At 44.8% G+C, this 13,548-nt stretch overlaps 1 protein-coding gene across 46 annotated transcripts in view; it reads left to right on the top strand.

The window, feature by feature from the left end:
• EIF4G3 (eukaryotic translation initiation factor 4 gamma 3) overlaps nt 1-13,548 on the top strand; it is a 408,790-nt gene that overhangs the window by 199,104 nt on the left and 196,138 nt on the right. The gene's annotated exons all lie outside the window — the stretch shown is intronic.

The following is a 13,548-nucleotide window of genomic DNA, read 5'->3' on the forward strand; positions in this document are numbered from 1 at the left end:
CTACTAACTTTAAAAGTGCAAGCTTGCTTTGTGAGCCAGATCCTTTCCAAACGTTAGCACCTGCTATAACCTCAGCTAACAAGCAACCATAATACCTAGTGATGCTTTGCCTCCTAATTAATTTCACTGCACTTATTATTAACAATCCCGTTAAAAACATTTGCTTAGCTTAAAAAAAAAAAATTAGCGAGACTATTGCCAGATATCTTGTAGATTTTCTTGCATTTGGGGGAATCTCTGAAACTTGCTCAAAACTTCAGATGGTTTCAAAGGGGAGTACATACAGATTTTGATGGGAATCTGACATCCAAATTCCTTTGAAAATATCAGCCTTTAAATTCTAATGGCTTTTAACAATGCATATTAGCTGCCAATTTATAGGACTCTGAGGTATGCTGCGTTTGAAGGATATTTGTCATTTGTTTGCTATAATGTGTATTACTGTATATAGCAAAGTTAAATTTCTAGGTGTCTGTGTGGTATTCCTGATGGCTAAATTGAACTTTATATGGAACCATTTAACTATAATATAGATTCAGTTCCTAAGCAAGGAAGAAAATATGAAAAAGTGTATGACCTCTCATGTATTTGGCTCATATATGTAACTTGCTTTGTGAGAAAGCAAAGATCAGTAGCTCATTCTCTTAGTCTACTGGTCTTTCAAATCTTTGGGTTTTAATTCAAAGGTAGTAACTATGTTTTTTTGGGTGGGGAAGATTTTAAAAGTTGGGTAGTGTATATGAAAGTGATGGGGAACACCGACTGCAAAATTAGTTGACATATCAGAAGTGATCAGTTCAGTCTAATAAACAAACGAACGGTATAGCATGGCCTACTCAAAGTGTCTGATAAATCTCTTTATCGTTCAGCTCTATTGTGTTTTATTTCTTCCTTACAAAAGCCAGTTTTCCCATACAAATTATTTTTTTTATGAGGGAGAAGATCTTAATGGATTTGATTACTTCTTTGTCACATGCTATATGCTTATGAGGACTAATACTGCTGCCACTGAAGTTCATGGAAGAAGTTCCATTGACTTCAGTGGAGCAGAATCAGGTGCTTAATCAAGGAGGGTTTGCTCCATGGGAAGGCATTACATTGGTCTAATTTCAGTCATGCTAGTCAGTCTGAGGTCAGGTCTACGGTCAAAAGTTAAATTGACCAAGCTACTGCACTCGTAGTACCCTGAGTGATGTAGTTAAGTGGACCTAACCGCTGGTGTAGACAGCTGTAGGTGGATGGAAGAATTCTTTCATCCACCTAGCTACCACCTCTCAGGGAGCTTAATTAACTATGCTGATGGGAGAACCCCTCCTGTTGCAGTTGTGAGTGTCTTCATTGAAGTACTACAGTGGCGCAGCTGTGCTGCTGTAGCATTTCAAGTGTAGACAAGCCCTGAGCAATACTAGTGTAATATAAAGAGTGAGCTATCTTACTTATTGAAGATGATAGCAGGTGGCAGAGATGCTGTCTCACGGTAACAGGTGAGTCTGTTAGTCGGTACAATGAGAAAACTATTATAAAGAACAGGAGTACTTGTGGCACCTTAGAGACTAACAAATTTATTAGAGCATAAGCTTTCGTGGGCTACAACCCACTTCTTCAGATGCATATAGAGTGAAACATATATTGAGGAGATATATATATACACACATACAGAGAGCATGAACAGGTGGGAGTTGTCTTACCAACTCTGAGAGGCCAATTAAGTAAGAGAAAAAAACTTTTGAAGTGATAATCAAGATAGCTCAGTACAGACAGTTTGATAAGAAGCAAGTGTGAGAATACTTACAAGGGGAGATAGATTCAATGTTTGTAATGGCTCAGCCATTCCCAGTCCTTATTTAATCCTGAGCTGATTGTGTCTAGTTTGCATATCAATTCCAGCTCAGCAGTCTCTCGTTGGAGTCTGTTTTTGAAGTTTTTCTGTTTTAAGATAGCCACCCGCAGATCTGTCATAGAATGACCAGACAGGTTAAAGTGTTCTCCCACTGATTTTTGAGTATTATGATTCCTGATGTCAGATTTGTGTCCATTAATTCTTTTGCGTAGAGACTGTCCGGTTTGGCCAATGTACATGGCAGAGGGGATTGCTGGCACATGATGGCATATATCACATTGGTAGATGTGCAGGTGAACGAGCCCCTGATGGTATGGCTGATGTGATTAGGCCCTATGATGATGTCACTTGAATAGATATGTGGACAGAGTTGACATCGGGCTTTGTTACAAGGATAGGTTCCTGGGTCAGTGTTTTTGTTCAGTGATGTGTGGTTACTGGTGAGTATTTGCTTTAGGTTGGGGGGTTGTCTGTAAGCGAGGACAGGTCTGTCTCCCAAGATCTGTGAAAGGATCATCTTTCAGGATAGGTTGTAGATCTCTGATGATGTGCTGGAGAGGCTTTAGTTGGGGGCTGAAGGTGACAGCTAGTGGTGTTCTGTTATTTTCTTTGTTGGCCCTGTCTTGTAGGAGGTGACTTCTGGGTACTCGTCTGGCTCTGTCAATCTGTTTTTTCACTTCAGCAGGTGGGTATTGTAGTTTTAAGAATGCTTGATAGAGATCTTGTAGGTGCTTGTCTCTATCTGAGGGATTAGAGCAAATGCGGTTATATCTTAGAGCTTGGCTGTAGACAATGGACCGTGTGGTGTGTCCTGGATGGAAGCTGAAGGCATGTAGGTAAGTGTAGCGGTCAGTAGGTTTCCGGTATAGGGTGGTATTTATGTGACCATCGCTTATTAGCACAGTAGTGTCCAGGAAATGGACCACTTGTGTGGATTGATCTAGGCTGAGGTTGATGGTGGGATGGAAATTATTGAAATCATGGTGGAATTCCTCAAGGGCTTCTTTTCCATGGGTCCAGATGATGAAGATGTCATCAATGTAGTGCAAGTAGAGTAGGGGTGTTAGGGGACGAGAGCTAAGGAAGCGTTGTTCTAAGTCAGCCATAAAAATGTTGGCATACTGTGGGGCTATGCGGGTACCCATAGCAGAGCCGCTGACTTGAAGGTATATATTGTTCCCAAATGTGAAATAGTTGTGGGTGAGGACAAAGTCACAGAGTTCAGCCACCAGGTTAGCTGTGACATTATCGGGGATACTGTTCCTGATAGCTTGTAGTCCATCTTTGTGTGGAATATTGGTGTAGAGGGCTTCTACGTCCATAGTGGCCAGGATGCTGTTTTCTGGAAGATCACCGATGGATAGATACCTTTGTTGTCCCCATTGTATACTGTCACATGAGGAAGACATGCTTTCTAGAACAGGGCAGACAACAAGAGTTTAAAGAATAGTGACACTTAATGCATCTACTCATTCACTCACACACACAAACCACATGTGAGGAAGAAATTATCATTTGTTACTGTTTATGCATAGTTTTAAGTTCACTTGTTGCTGTGGATTGTATGGATTGGCTTATGGTGAGGGAGGAACCATTAAAGGTGAGTGTATTTGCACCTACCCGTTACTGTGTACTAATAAGCACCATGACAGAATTGGTAACTTGCTGTGAGACCTACCATTTCCTTTTCTTGACCTTTTCTGAAGTTTTGTGGTTATAAAAGGAGTTATGAGAAAACTAGTCACAGTTCAAAGATGAGGAATATTAATGAGTTCTTTTGTAGATCATTTACCAAAAGACAAAATTTGTGTTTAGTGTGTCTTGCTAAAATTCTCTCCTAAAATCAATGAGAACCAGGTGTACCCTCTATATGCAGAATTTGGATCTAGAGATTTGCAGATCTTTAACAGTTAGCGGTGTATAATACCAGTACAGCATAACAGGTAAAAAGTGTTTGGTTGCTTTACAATTATAATCGAGTTAGGAATCCTATTACAACCTGGGAATGTCCAAGGCTTTAGTATGCTTACAAAACCAACACATAGCTTAACTTTGTTGCAACCAGGTTCTTGACTCAGTTATAGTTGTTGTATAGACAGAATTACCTTTCAGAAACCAGAATTTATTAGAAGCACACTAAGACCTAGATTCTTATCTGTTCCCAGGATCCTCTGGACACAGTTCTGTGTATGTGATGGGGGAAAAATGGGCTTGGTGCATGGGCAGGCTAATCCTGAGACTGATTCTATGCCTATGTAGTCCCTGGAGTAGTTTATATTAGGGGGTTCTCAACCTTTTTCTCCCCCCTGCGCCTCCAACATGCTATAAAAATTCCACGGCTCACATGTGCCACAACAACTGTGTTTCTGCATATCCAGTAGATTAAAAGCCAGGGCTGGCATTAGGGGTTAGCAAGCAGGGCAATTGCCCAGTGCCCCATGCCACAAGGGGCCTCGTGAAGCTAAGTTGCTTGGGCTTCGGCTTCAGCCCTGGATGGTGGGGCCTGGGCTTCAGCTTTCTGCCCTGGGCCCCAGCAAGACTAACACCGGCCCCTCTTTGGTTTATTTTGGTGGCCCCCTGAAAGGCCCCCCAGGGGGCCCCGGACCCCTGTTTGAGAACCACTGGTTTATATTATGCCAGTGCCAAAGGGTGATAATAGAGGGATTCTGACCCTAAACCTGAAAACTGACAGTGAGAATGTTGTGCCCTCATATTAGGAATCCTCAGGCTAACTTAAATTATTATTCCCATGTGAACTAAAAAAAGTTACAAATCACTACTTTACACAGTCCTTACTCTCTTGGGTTAATTAAAATGTTATGCAATTGTTACTTTGAGAACCCAGAATGAGATTTTTGTTTTAGGCAAACATTTACCAAATACTGAAATTTACTATATTGGGTACCAACTTTTGCTATAATTGACATTTGGAAAAAAGAATTCTTGTCTTCTAACACAGTATTAGGAAGAGCAGGTTTTTATCCTAAATTTAAATGTTCTGTGTAGTATGTACATTATATTATGGTAAAGTCACACCTCTTGTGCCTTGATTCCATATCACTTTGAATGAACTCATATAATACAGAGTATTCTTTAGTGCTATTTCCTGTAATTATTGTATCATTAATATGCTCTGATGAGCATGACTTATGTTCTTGAAGTGACTGGCAACTTTATAAAGAATTTATTTAAAATATATTATGAACGTGTCAGGGGGGAGGGATAGCTCAGTGGTTTGAGCATTGGCCTGCTAAACCCAGGGTTGTGAGTTCAGTCCTTGAGGAGGCCACTTAGGGATCTGGGGCAAAAATCAGTACTTGGTCCTGCTAGTGAAGGCAGGGGGCTGGACTTGATGACCTTTCAAGGTCCCTTCCAGTTCTATGAGATCGGTATATCTCCATATAATTATTTGAAGCCTGTTGATGCTATAAAAAACAAAATTGAAGCTCTTGTGATTTCATAACCTCTGGAAGCCAATTTTTAATGTTTTTCAAGTAAATAACAACCAAAGTCAAATGAAAATAGCTGCCATGGTTTTGTTGAAAAGCTAAGCAATTGCTTCTCTCTCCCTTTTCAGCAAATGTATTTCCTGAGGTGGAGGACGTGTATGAGTGTGGGGAATGTCCTTTCCTAGCTCCATACATGGAGCCAGGAAGGGGAGCAGGAGGTGGAGGGAGGTGTTCTTCACTCCCCACCTCTCTGTACAGAGCCATGTGGGAATGTTCTCTTCTCCCACCCCATCCTTGAAGACAGAGATAGTATCGGAGTGTGATCGCCACATACATGGAGCAAGGTTCCATGGAGATTTGGAACCAAAGCGTGTGCTGCTGGTTCCATTATGGGAGCAGTTATTAGCTCTTTTTCCATTAGTGGATATGTGAAAGGACAGAGAGGTTGTAAAGGAACATGGCTGGTTCAACCATGGTGCTAGTGCTTAAACTAGTGTCAGGGTGTAGTAGAACCTGTTTATATGTTTTTATTATTTCTTTTAATTTAAAAAAGCATCCATCACACAGTCTCTGGCTAATGAAAGATAAAAAATAAAGTACAGAATTTGATGAGCACTGCTAATACTGGAAGACTTTCATCCACTAATAAACTACATACCATCACCTTCAGGCAAAAGCTTGGAAAAAGAAGTGAGCCTTACATCATGCCCTTTAGGTCAGCACTCAGGCATTTGCAGGCCAGTTAGGGAAGTAAATACCAGAGCCAAGGACCCTCCCCTGCAAAATCACTGTTTCTGGCACCCAGATCTTTAAATTCAGAGAGAGTTTTAACTCAAGTTCCCTAGGTGATCTTGGTGAGACGGTGAAGGTGCAATTATCTCAGCCAAGACCCAAACCAGATTAAAGATCAGAGTCAACGCTCTGACTCGTACCTGGTGGTAAGTGCACGACTCACATCCACTAAGAAAACAGCATTCTTCGAAAGTGATTTCATCTTTCCTGTGCAGACACTCCCTCTCCCTCTCTTAAGGGTCAGGGAAAAGTTATCCTGCCAGTTAATTCTTCTCTTTCTCTTCTACCTCAAAATTAATAACAAAGGAGTTGACTAGGGCTATGGAGAGGCATAATTAAAACACGAAAACAGACTTAATGTACCAGTCTGATTTGATTGTCATCTTGACAATTTGTTGCTTTGTCCTTGTGTTTCCATTGTTACTTTTTTCAGCCTTTTGCAGCGCCATGTCTGCTAATGGATCTGTAACAATTACTAGCCTTTAATTGACCTGGAAATATGTAGACAAATGGCTAATGTTTATTATGTTTAAAATAAATGTAGCTTGTTTGCAGTACTCCTGCTAGAGAGACTTCCTTTAATTTTCAGTCATATGAGGTGCGCTTCACAGGCTTTTCAGTGAAAATGATGGTTCCATTTAGAAGCATGTCTTTTACATATGGCAAAGCAAGCTCTTCCCCTCTCCTTTCAGAGTTCTTAACGATTTAGAACGCATAGAGTTTATCTCGTGCACTGCAATACGCCAACACATAAACAAGGGGGTGTTCAGCTAGGCCAATGTGCTAAAGAGCATACTGTAGATGAGACCTTGTAACAGGACCCATCTCTCATGAGTGCCCCCTTTTCTCTGGCCAATATACCTGCAATTAGTCTTTTCAGCGAGGTGGCACCCGCCTCTCCTGGGCAGTCCTCTTTGGTTGGTTGAGTGTGAGCCTGCTTTTAGTTTTAGTTCTTATATCGGGGTTGGCACCCGCCTCTCATGCGCATCACCCGACTGATGGTTCTCTCAGTGAGTCTTCAGCGACTTAGCCCTGCGGCCGTGACGCATTCACTGTCCCCCTTTCCGGAATATACAGTCCCGAGTTCTTATCACGGCCTTGGTATGGGGCCGTAGCTCTTAGGCCTCTTCCCAGAGGCTCTGCCTTCTTCAACCACCGATCTGTGGCCCATCTCAGTACCCGCAGCTGGTGGTGTTTCAGCAGGCCTCCCTAGGCTTAGTCTTCAATCAGACCAGTGGGGCCCATCTCATTACCCTTGCTGGCCTGGCCAGGTTCTTTGCTCAGTCCCCCTGGGCTTCAGCCTGCCCGCACTGACCTTCCGTTGGTCCTGCTGCTCTTCCCACCAGCCAGGCGCCCCGTCTTCAGCAGTCTGGGCTTCAGTCCTGTCTGCAGTGAGCTGTCCATGCTATTGCTGCTCTTTCAGCCGGCTAATCACCCAGGCTTCACTCCATCAGCCCCTCTGATTGGCCGCTCCTCTGTAGCCACTCTAGGCTGTCTGGAGGACTTCTCTCTGCTTTATTCTGGGGCAGGGTGATGCAGGGCCACGAGACCTCCAGCAGGGAGCCTCCGGACCTAGTCCATCCTGCCACATACCTAAAAGGTCTCATTCCATCTTTAACTTCTGATGCAAAATACAGATTTTTGCAGAAGAAACCAGAATTCTTCATTTACAGATGCCCTGTATATGGAGCTGTTATGTGTCTTTGTTTTCATATGCTTGAAGAAAAAGGTTTTTAATTGAAAGAAGAAAATTAATACAGAACTAACAATGAGGCAGTGAGTAAAGGTTCATTTTCACTTTGTAACGAAAGTGAGGTTGTGGAGTAAAAACAGTTGGTTTGAGACAAAATGTTTGTCATGTTAGACATAGCAGTTTTCTAATTTTGTGTAAGATACATTGTGGCATTTAGTTCACAGTGATTAGCTTAGGTCTTGCAGTACTTAGGCCAGGTTTACACTACAAACTTATATCGGTATAACTACATCGCTCAGGGGTGTGAAAAATCCACACCCCTGAGTGATGTAGTTATACCGACCTAACCCCAGTGTAGACAGCACTATATCGATGGCAGAGTTTCTCTTGTCAATGTAGCTACCGCCTCTTGAAGAGGTGGATTAACTACACAGACAGGAGAAGCTCTTCCTTGGGTGCAGTAGCATCTTCATTAAAGCACTACAATGGTGCAGCTGTGCTGCTGCAATGCTGTATGTGAAGACAAACCCCAAGTCTTTAAAGAGAGGGAGGGATTTGTGGGAGAGGTTATCAGGAATAGTTGCTGGTGTTGAGGATTTCTAACAATAACCACATCATGGAACTCCTTATCCTAAATGCTGGTCCTGACTCTGTAATGCACGTGCTCCAAGATAACACTTGCATACAAGGGAATGAACTGTGGACAGTTTCAACCTTAATTCTGAATTTCCTCTTTTCAAGGAAGGCATTGTTAGCATTGCGTCAGCCATGTGTGTTTGCATATAAACTTGTGACATTAAATTGTTAGAAAAACAGAATTGCAAAATACCACCCTCCAGGAGTAGGTTTAGATATTGGCAGCTTACCTTTGGAGGGGAAGGGGAGGGGATAGGGTATAAAATGTTTTGGCAGCTAGGGCTTGTTTTGAATGCCTGAACCTATATACAGATTAGATGTACACTCATGCTTCGGTGGATTTCTGCTTTTTTCTAGAATTAAGGCCTTACTTTTTTTCATTTGGAAGGGTTTGCTGTATCTAAAAATAATGAAGTAAATTCTGCTAGAGATGTCTCCCTTGGATTGACTTTTTTTTTTTTTAACTTGATTCTCCCCTACCCTGTTTTACAATAGCGAGAAGGATACTCTCCCTGCTCTCATGTAAAACCCCTCGTAGAGACTCACTTTCTTTGGGAGGTCTGCTAACACTGACCCACATGTTAGTATAGCATTGCGACCCGGCGCGCATGTTTGCAAATCATCTCACTCAAATTTGTGTCACAACTCCCCCCCCCCCCCCATTACTCCCCCCCCCCCCCCCCAAAAAAAGTTTTGGTTCTTCTGCATCACTGGGTTGATAACCTATTATCTAAACAATGGGTGGTATTCTCCTCTCACATTAGTTGACAGAAGTGTAACTCATTGATTTCCCAGTGTCTGTCTTTTTAGAAGTAATAAAATCATTGTGCCTTTGCTCTCCTTCTCCCAAGAATCATAACTGGCTATCAGCAACTTTTGCTATGACATATGCAGTATTATTTCTTAAAGCCCAGCGATCTCCTCACTATGGGTTCACTTTGTACCCAGAACTGCAAGGATAGATAGCTATGTAACAGTTTAATATAAGGCCTCAAGCTTGCTAAGCATGCCATGTGTTTTGGAAGGCACTATGTTTTGGTTCTAAGTGCACTTTCATTCCACCGGTGACAGCAGAAAGAGGAGCCAGTTTGTTTCTCAAGAAGTAGAATTGTTTTAGAATTGCATTCCTGTGACTTTACAGACAGCTTCAGATGGTCTTTCAGACACAGGTTTCAGAGTAGCAGCTGTGTTAGTCTGTACCTGCAAAAAGAACAGGAGTACTTGTGGTGCCTTAGAGACTAACAAATTTATTAGAGCATAAGCTTTTGTGGGCTACAGCCCTCTTCTTCGGATGCATATAGAATGGAACATATATTGAGGAGGTATATATACACACATACAGAGAGCATGAACAGGTGGGAGTTGTCTTACCAACTCTGAGAGGCCAATTAAGTTAGTGAAAAAAAACGTTTGAAGTGATAATCAAGATAGCCCAGTACAGACAGTTTGATAAGAAGCGTGAGAATACTTAGAAGGGGAGATAGATTCAGTGTTTGTAATGTATCAGGGGGTAGCCGTGTTAGTCCGTATCTACAAAAACAACAAGGAGTCTGGTGGCACCTTAAAGACTAACAGATTTATTTGGGCATAAGCTTTCGTGAGTAAAAGTGAGGTTTTTACTCACGAAAACTTATGCCCAAATAAATCTGTTAGTCTTTAAGGTGCCACCAGACTCCTTGTTGTTAGTGTTTGTAATGGCTCAGCCATTCCCAGTCCTTATTCAATCCTAAATTGATTGTATCTAGTTTGCATATCAATTCCAGCTCAGCAGTCTCTCCTTGGAGTCTGTTTTTGAAGTTTTTGCCATTTACAAACATTGAATCTATCTCCCCTTGTAAGTATTCTCACACTTCTTATCAAATTGTCTGTACTGGGCTATCTTGATTATCATTTCTAAAGTTTTTTTTCACTTACTTAATTGGCCTCTCAGAGCTGTAGCCCACGAAAGCTTATGCTCTAATAAATTTGTTAGTCTCTAAGGTGCCACAAGTACTCCTGTTCTTTTAGACACACTGATTGATGGTAAAAAGCCATACACAAATAAATAATTTCCATTTCCACACATTTCTTCACTATTTTGGTGGCCTATATTGCATATTTGCTAGCCAATTTGTTTCCTCCTAAGAATGGAGTGACCTTGTTGGAGGAGAAAGGCAGGCTTCACATACTTCAATTCCAATGTTGAAGGACCACAGTCTTTATTTTTTGAATTTGAAGATAATATTGGGTTTTTTCCTATGGCAGCTGTGAACACATGATATTGACTGTAGATATTGATCTAGTAAGCTGTCACACTAATTTGGACAGTGGAGAAACTCTGGCTAGTCGACATAATAAGAGACCAGACCAAAGTTGAGTCTCCATCCAATCTGTTTTCACCTTGAATACATATAGAAACAGAGGGTCACTGATCTCTATGAGGAGAGCTCCATTGTGGATCACTGGTGGGCTAGCAGTAACTACATCTCAGCAAGCCAGCCAAGAGGCAGTCAAAGGCTGACACCAGAGGAAGAACTACAGAGAAACAACCTTCATCCTTGAACCCTACATGCAAGCCTGTTCTTGCTCATGTTTGCTAGCTCAAGAGATTGCAAAGGTTAAAAGGGGAAAACACAAAGATGGAAGAAAAATGAGATTTATAATTGCAGTCCTGGCAAGATCCTTTTCAAGCCTATATCTGTGATGCTGTGTCAGTAAGAATATCAAATCTCTAAATTTGTTTTCACTCTCTATTTGTGGTGTCTCTGGATACTAGAAATCATAGTCACTTACCACATCTTCTATATCAGATAGTGATCACTTGGTTCTCCAGGGCTAGACAACCACCTAGTTTCCACTAACCCAGAAGTTTTTGTTTTATGCCCAAACAATTGAACTTTCTTCTGATTCAAAACACATTGTAGGATGTGACTGATGATACAATTCTTCATCCAGGCTAACGGCTTAATAATAACATTTTTGCTTTCGTCTTCATATTCATTTTATCTGGCCTTCAGAGAAAGGGAGTAAGTGTTGACATTTTTGGAGAGAAATCATTCATTCTTCTTCGAGTGATTGTTCACGTCCATTACACATTAGGTGTACGCGCGCCGCGTGCACGGACGTCGGAAACTTTTTCCCTTAGCGGCTCCCGTCGGGCCGGCAGGGCCCCCTCCTTCCCGCCAGAGTGGCGCCCCGCTCCAGGGTATATATATCCCTGCCGACCCGACCCCTCCAGTTCCTTCTTACCGTCCGTGGCGGCGTTGGAACAACTCTGTCTCTCATCTGAGAGTGTCCCTTAGCATAGTCATTAGTGTTATTTAGCAAACAGTTATCAGTTATTTAGTAGTAGTGTTGAGCTTAGTAGTTAACAGCTCATTAGGTACTTAAAGTTCCTGCTGTGGTTGCTTGGTCAACCCCGGCACCGGCCCTGGGCGGCGGGGCATGCCGCACGCCCAAGGCTTCAAGGCTTGTGCCACGTGCCGCAAGCCTATGCCATTGAGCAACCCCCACGACTCGTGTCTCCGCTGCCTGGGGGAAGCTCACCAGAAAGAGCGCTGCAAGATCTGCAAGGCCTTTAAGCCCAGAACTAAGAAAGAAAGAGACTTTCGCCTCAAGCAGCTGCTCATGGAGACAGCGTTGCAGCCCTCCACTTCGGCGGCACCGTCTGCCTCAGTGCGGAGTGCCCCGGCATCGGTGCGGGAACCGGCGCCGACGGGTCACCCGAAGCCCACGGCACCGACCCAACGGGGGCATGTACGACACCGGTCGTCTTCGCCGGCAAAATCGAAGGGCCAACCCAAGGCCCGAGGACGCTCCCCGCATAAGAGGGCGGCGCCGGTGAAGACCTCGAGTGCGCCTAAGGCCGGCACGGCCCCGGCACAGACCCCGGTAGTGGCTCCGGCGCCGAAAGGCCCGTCGAGCCCCGGGATAGGCGCGTCGAGTGAAGATGAAGGGCTGGAGGAGCTCTTGGAACAGCCCTCCACTCCGGACACATTTGAGGCAGCTAAGGACCTCATTGCATTGTCCGTTGAGGCCCCTCCACGTACTGAGGACGCTCCGCCGAAGCTGCCACACAGAGGCAAGCCGGCGATGGTGCGCCCATCACGGTCGCCATCTCGGCACCGTTCAAGGCACCGGTCCCGGTCGAGCTCCGCCTTGGTGGACTCCCGGTTGCCCTCAGCGCAGAAAGCACCGCAGCAGTCGGGCTTCAACAAGCGGTCGGCACTGACTCAGCAACCAAGCACGAGTCGGCACCGCGAGGCGTCGGCGGTACGTTACCCGAGACCGACCAGCCGTAGTCGTTCCCGGTCCCGTGATCACCGGTACCGATCCAGATCCAGGTCGGCGAGACGCTGCTCCAGGTCCTGGTCGCGGAGGCGCTACTCCCCAAACCCGGACCGGCACCATCCTACGGCTCCGCCGTGGCCTTCCAGGTCACCGTCCGTGGTGTCGGAGACTGACTCGGGCCGGTGCGGCGGGTATGCCCATAGGGCACCGGCTAGCAGGGACCATGAACCCTGTGGCCATCCCCAGTGGGGCCAACCGAGCCAATGGCCGTTCTGGACACCCTGGGCCTACCACCAGCAAGGACCCCCATCTAGGACCTCGAGATCCGGGCCATCAGGGTACTGATTCCGCTCCCCGCGGTACCGCCCGCCATCTCATAAGGAGGCAACGGTCTCTAGACCGCAGGAGCGGGAGGGAGTGGACTTGATACCGAGCACGGTACCGTCCCAGTCCCACACCGTGGGTCAGGCCCCAGAGGAGCAACTGGTCGATGCCGGGTTGCAGGAAGATGAGGATGGGCAGAAGGCCCCGACCTCTTCCTCCTCGCCGGACGAGGCAGTAGCAGGCACGACAGTGTCTGGCCCTCCCCCGATTGACCATCGGGCGCACCAAGACCTGCTTCGCCGGGTAGCCCTCAATCTGGGCTTGCAGGCGGAGGAGACTGTAGAACAGGAGGACCCCATGGTCGATATCCTGAGCCCGGAGGGGCCCTCCAGAGTCGCTCTCCCGATTATACGGACAGTCTAGTCCAACTATAAAACGCTGTGGCAAACGCCGGCCTCCAGTGCACCAACTGCAAGAGGTGTGGAGAGGAAATACTTCGCCCCATCTAGAGGATTTGACTTCCTCTTTTTGCACCCGTCTCCTTG

Source organism: Chrysemys picta, chromosome 21 (genome assembly GCF_011386835.1).
Source record: "Chrysemys picta bellii isolate R12L10 chromosome 21, ASM1138683v2, whole genome shotgun sequence".
Taxonomy (NCBI): Eukaryota; Metazoa; Chordata; order Testudines; family Emydidae; genus Chrysemys; species Chrysemys picta.